General features: G+C 39.0%; 1 non-coding gene across 1 annotated transcript; it reads right to left on the reverse strand.

Moving 5' to 3' along the window:
- Positions 1-5,430: 5,430 nt before the first annotated feature.
- Positions 5,431-5,537, reverse strand: LOC147938606 (small nucleolar RNA R71). The gene has a single exon (XR_015567637.1). It is a non-coding gene; the product is annotated as a small nucleolar RNA R71 (small nucleolar RNA).
- Positions 5,538-5,792: the final 255 nt, after the last annotated feature.

Below are 5,792 nucleotides of genomic sequence, written 5' to 3' on the forward strand. Positions count from 1 at the left end.
TTCAAGGGTACAACTATTGAGTATCTTCTTTAGAGGGTGTGATTGGAAGTATCAGTTAGCTTTGGATGCTGCAAGTCATGGGAACTTCAAGACAAGATTTCCCGAAAGAAGTCAGTCCAATTTGCTGCTGAAGTTGAGACATTTGAGCCAGAGCCAGAGAATACAGAGGAGAATGTCAACTATGTGTATGGAGCTGGGTATCAGGGACAAAGATTCGGTAATCAGCAAGGCAACAGACCTTACAATGGTGACAAGAAGCAGCAACAGAACAATGGCTATACAAGGACCTATGGGAACTCATCCTATCAGAGTCCACCTCCTAAGAATTCTTCAGAAAGTAGAATGGAAGCCATGCTTGAGCAGCTTTTGCAAGGACATGAGCAATTGACAGTGACATTCAATGGGAAGATTGACAATGTCTACACTGAGCTGAATGGAAAGATTGAAGCATTGAACATTCATGTCAAGAAGTTGGAGAATCAGGTTATTCAGACTGTTGGGTCTGTCAAACGACAAGAGGGTTTTCTTCCTGGAAGAACTGAGTCAAACCCCAAGCATGCTTGTAATGCCATATCTGTGAGAGATGAAGATGCTGTTGAAATTGCTTCTGCCGAACTGGGTGAAAAATCGACCAAATCCTCGACTTCAGATGATGGTGTCGATCGACACCACCTGGGTGTTGGTCGACACTCATCCCAGACGAGCCCAGAAACCGCAAAATCTCATGTTCCAGTAGTTGAAAGGGTGTACCAACCTAAGGCTCCTTTTCCTAAGCCTAGGAGGTCTAAGCAGGAGCTTGAGGAAGCTAGATGCAAGGCTATGATGGACAAGGTGATGATTGAGATGCCTTTGATTGATGCAGTAAAGCTTTCACCACCACTTAGACGTTATGTCAAGAGAATGGTATCGAATGGTTTGAGCCCTGAGGAAGGAGCACTGCTTACTAAGGATGTCAGTGCGATTCTGTTAAACTAGCCTCCACAGAGAAAGAAGGGAAAGAAGCAGGAGTTGGTTGTTTCTAAGGAAGTGAGTGCAATCATTCAATGTAGGACTGCAGAGAAGTTACCAGATCCTGGAAGCTTTGTATTTGATTGCTCTAACTCCACAGGAAGGTTTGCACACTCACTTTGTGACCTTGGTTCTAGCATCAACTTGATGCCACATTCTGTTGCTGTGAGACTAGGGATGACAGAATTCAAGCCAACTCAGATTTCTCTAATCCTAGCTGATAGATCCCGAAGAATTCATGAAGGTGTTTTAGAGGATATTCCAATTAAGGTTGGGAACTTCATGATTCCCACTGACTTTGTGGTGCTGAAGTATGATCAAGAGCCTAAAGATCCTCTCATCTTAGGAAGATCTTTCTTGGCTACAGCTGGTGCCACCATAGATGTGCAGAAGGGACACATAACACTGAATGTGGATGGATTGAGTATGAATTTTGAGATGGATAAGCGGAGGAGGGCTCCTACTATTGATGGACATAATTTTTCTGTTGAGAAGGTTGCTGCAACTCGAGCATCAGGCTCAGTGTCGATCGACACTACCACTGTGTCGATCGACACCCCTCCACGACTGAGACAGAACAACTCCAAGACCGATGCTCCAAGTCAGAAACCTGTTCCCAAACAGAAGAGTCACCACTCCACACTCCAGAGTCCTCTGGTAAGGCAAAGGTATGCATCTTCTTTACCTAAACTTCCTCCTATCATCAATAAGACCATCAAAGATACAAAAACTGTTTTGCAGTTAACCAAGCCACGAGATTATCGTAGAGTGCTTGTTTCTTCTGTTGATAATTTTGCAGGACATAAGAGAAGCAAACCCATCCCTACATCCCGCCCTGGTCCTGTTCCTCGCATACTAGGCAAGCCTTATGCACCTAAAGCTTATACACCACCTTGGATGAAGAGGTCATTCTCTCAAAAGCATTCAATGCCATGTTCTGATCCACCGGATGCTTGAGCTTCAGCAAAGTCAAGCTAATGACTGAAAACAATCGCTTAGTAGGAGGAAACCCACTTCTAGGATTTTCTTTTCCTTTTGAGTTATTTTTTTGTTTTTGCATTGAGTCAGTTTATATTTGGATTTGTATGAAATTATGAACTATCTATCTATCATGTTGCTTTTAACTTGTGTTTGAGTACTTCTTAGCAGAAATATCATCCAAGGATTGACTGCTCAACACAATCCAACTGCAACTGACTAAAGATTTCTCGCCCATGTCTCTGTTCGCAGAGGGTGTCGATCGACACCTATATGGCATCGGTCGACACCAATTCTCACAGTGGGTAACCCGATTTAGGTTCATCTTTTCATTACAATTTTCAATATATTTTTGTTTCTTTTTTCTTTCCTCTTACTTGATAACACTAGGGACGGTGTTGTTTAAGTCTGGGGGGTTATCTACTAACTATGTTTTTTTTTTTAAGTTTCAGTTGTGTCAGTCAAAACCATAAAGTTTGAGTCAAATTTTTCAAAATTTTTCTTTTTGTCTTTGGGAAGTATGATCTTGACTAGTGATTTCTCTTATTTGGCTAACACTCTAATGATTATTTGTTTATGCTTGATCTCAGAACTGAAGCTTAGAAAGACTATGAGCCTTATCAACAATCCTGAAAGCCCTTATTAAATGGATATCTGATTGATCTAACGTTGTCACAACTTTTATCAGGATTTTAACCGGACTTAATCTCTTACTTTGGGGCTGGAAATCAGTGGACTAGACTTCTTCTTCAGGCCATACAAGACAGTGCAATTTTTCAAAGTATGTCTCCCCTTTCTTTTCCCTTCAGGGCTTTAAAAAAAAAGGATAAAAGATGAGATGGTTTTGATCAGTTTAGAGAGGTAGGTAAATTACCTGTGATCTCATTATTCTACTCTTGAGTCAAATGATCACACAAAGCTTGGAAGCGAGGGATAGGTGAATTACCGATGACCCCGGTATTCGTTTACACCTTTGATTTTTGATTAAGAAAAAAAATAATAAGAAATAAATTGCAAGTGAGAAAAGGGAGAGGAAAGGAGATGTATGAAGAATGTCTTGGCCTGAAAAAGGTCCATATGCCACTGATCGATACACCAATGTAAGAACTCACCTGTACTTGCTTTAATATTGACTAATGAGATGACAATGGAGATTTCCGAGATTCCAAAGGATTTAGAGATTTGAGTAAGGAATGTTGATGCTTATCATGGTTGAGTATAAAAAGTAAGTTCTTGAGTCAGGTAAATGAAGAGTGCGAAAAAGAATCATCATGCAGTTGAGTGAGTTCCCTGTTTTCAACCTCTTTCACATGTCTAACCCTATGTTTTGCTTGAAGGCAAGCAAAGGCTAAGTCTGGAGGAGTTGATATATCATGGTTTTTATGGTTTTTAACCATGACATAAAGAGTCTTTTAAAGTCTTTTGAATTGGTTTCTAGAATGTTTTGAGTCTTTACAAGTTTTCTAGGATTTTGGCATGAAAGGAGCAAAATGGAGCAATTATAGAGATTTTGGAGCAATTCATCAAGGAAGAGAAGTTGGTGTCGATCGACACTGCCTTAGCATCAATCGACACCCTTGTTTGTCTACGAGAAAAGCCAAATTTGGATGTTTTACAAAGTTGCCCAAAGTTTTCCATATTTGCAAAATTAGCCCCTGACGTGTTTTAGGACATATAAATAGTATTGTTAGGTTTTCCAAACCATTAAGTTGTATTCTATCAAGTTTTATTTTTCCTGCAACCCTGAGAGATTTTTGAGAGCTATTGGAGAGAGATCTGAACTCTTTGAGAGAAGAATTTCTAAACTCCTTCTTACTCTTTTTAATTTCAATTGCTTATTATTCATAAAGATGTTTTGTTCTTCATTGATTATGTCTGAGTAGTTTGCTTGTTAGGTTTAGGGTTTTTCATAGGGTTTTTATGAATTATTAGATCTGTTTATTTAGGATTCATTATCTTGCTAGATCTTCATCATAGGTTGTTCTTCATATTAATCCTTGATTGGCCATCTAGAATTAATAACCTAGGAAAATAAATTGATATTAGAATATAAATGATTTTCCTGATAAAAAATTTTGATGAGCAAAATTACTTTTTGCAAAGATATTTGATTTAGTAATTTTGTGAACAATCTAAACCTATTTTTAAAGCTGATTTTTAACCTAGAATTTTACAAAGAGATTTGGATTTTCTGGTTTTAAATTTAGATAATATTTGCAGTGAGAACTGATTTATTTTACAAAAGTGTTTAGAGTTCTAGATATGTTCTTAATTATCTGAATCCTAATTTATTGATTGATTTAATATTTCATAATTTCCTGAGAAATTCTCTAAGCATAGCTTTTTGATATTCTGAATTTACAACAGTTTTTATTTAATATTTTGCATTGCTTTTATTTTAATTCAAATTAATCTGTTTAGCTTGATTATAAAATTCTATAATTCAATGTGTAGTCTTGAGTCCTTGTGGAATTCGACCCCTAAGTACTGTAGGGTAAATTTGAGAGAGTAGCTCTAGGGTAAATTTGAGCATATCAAATTTTGGCACCATTGTCGGGGACTCTTTGATCTATCATTAGATTTGAGTTTTTAATTTTGTTTAAATTTTTCTTTTTATTTTCTACTTACACGTTTTGTTTTTCTTCTCTTTGGTGTTTCAGGTGCATGCCTTCTAGATCTCACACAAGGAGCAACAAGACTGGTCCTACTGTGAATCTTACAAACCAAGAGTTGGGAAAACTTGAGCGTGAGAACATAAAAGCAACCAAATCCTTGAAGATGGTTAACCCAATCATTCTGATGTGAGATGAGGATGGTTCTTTGAGGGATCAAGAGGGCCACTTGCGCAATGAGCTGGGCCAGAAGGTTTATGCAGAAGGCAATGTGATTGCCGAACCTGTTGTCAACGAGCAGGCTGTCGTGAACCAGCAAGCTGGTGTCGTTGATGAGCCAAACCTTGGTGTCGATCGACACCAACAAGGGGGTGTCGATCGACACCCACCTGCAGTAGACGTACGTGGAGCTGCCAACCACATACAGAACCCAGTTCAAAGATAGGATCAAAACCAGGATCTGATCAGGACCATTGCTTACTACAACCGGGCTGATCTTGTGTATGAGAACCGGTCTGCAATTGTTCCTCCACCATTCCAGAGGAATGATTTTGAGTTGAAACCTGCTTACTTTCAACTTGCTGGGCAGAGACCTTTCTCTAACCTGCTCCATGAGAAGCTTTTGGACAACATTGAGCACTTTGAGGATCTTGTGACCAGTATCAAGGCTAATGGAGTGACTGAGAACTTCATATTCTGCAAGCTCTTCCCATACTCACTTGCAGGAGAGGCATCTCAGTGGTTGAAGCACTTGCCAGCTGGATCTTTGACAAATTGGCATGATATCAAGGTGGCTTTTCTCAACCATTTCTATGATGATGCAATGTCAGATGAGCTGAGAATCAAGATCTCTTCATTCAAGCAAGGACATGATGAAGCTTTCAAGGCAGCTTGGGTGAGGTTCAAAGCTTATCAAAGGGACTGTCCACACCATGGTTTTTTAAGGGTACAACTGTTGAGTATCTTCTTTAGAGGGTGTGATTGGAAGTATCAGTTAGCTTTGGATGCTGCAAGTCATGGGAACTTCAAGACAAGATTTCCAGAATATACTGAAGTTTTGATTGATAATTTGGCTGCTAGCAATAGAACTAAAAGAGCTGATGCTGAAAGAAAGAGACTGCATGGAGAGTTTGATTCAAACCAGCTAGCTTCTGTTAATGCTAAGCTGGATTCAGTACACAATCTTCTTATTGG

Source organism: Camelina sativa, chromosome 9 (genome assembly GCF_030686135.1).
Source record: "Camelina sativa cultivar CO46 ecotype springtype chromosome 9, ASM3068613v1".
NCBI classification, from domain to species: Eukaryota; Viridiplantae; Streptophyta; class Magnoliopsida; order Brassicales; family Brassicaceae; genus Camelina; species Camelina sativa.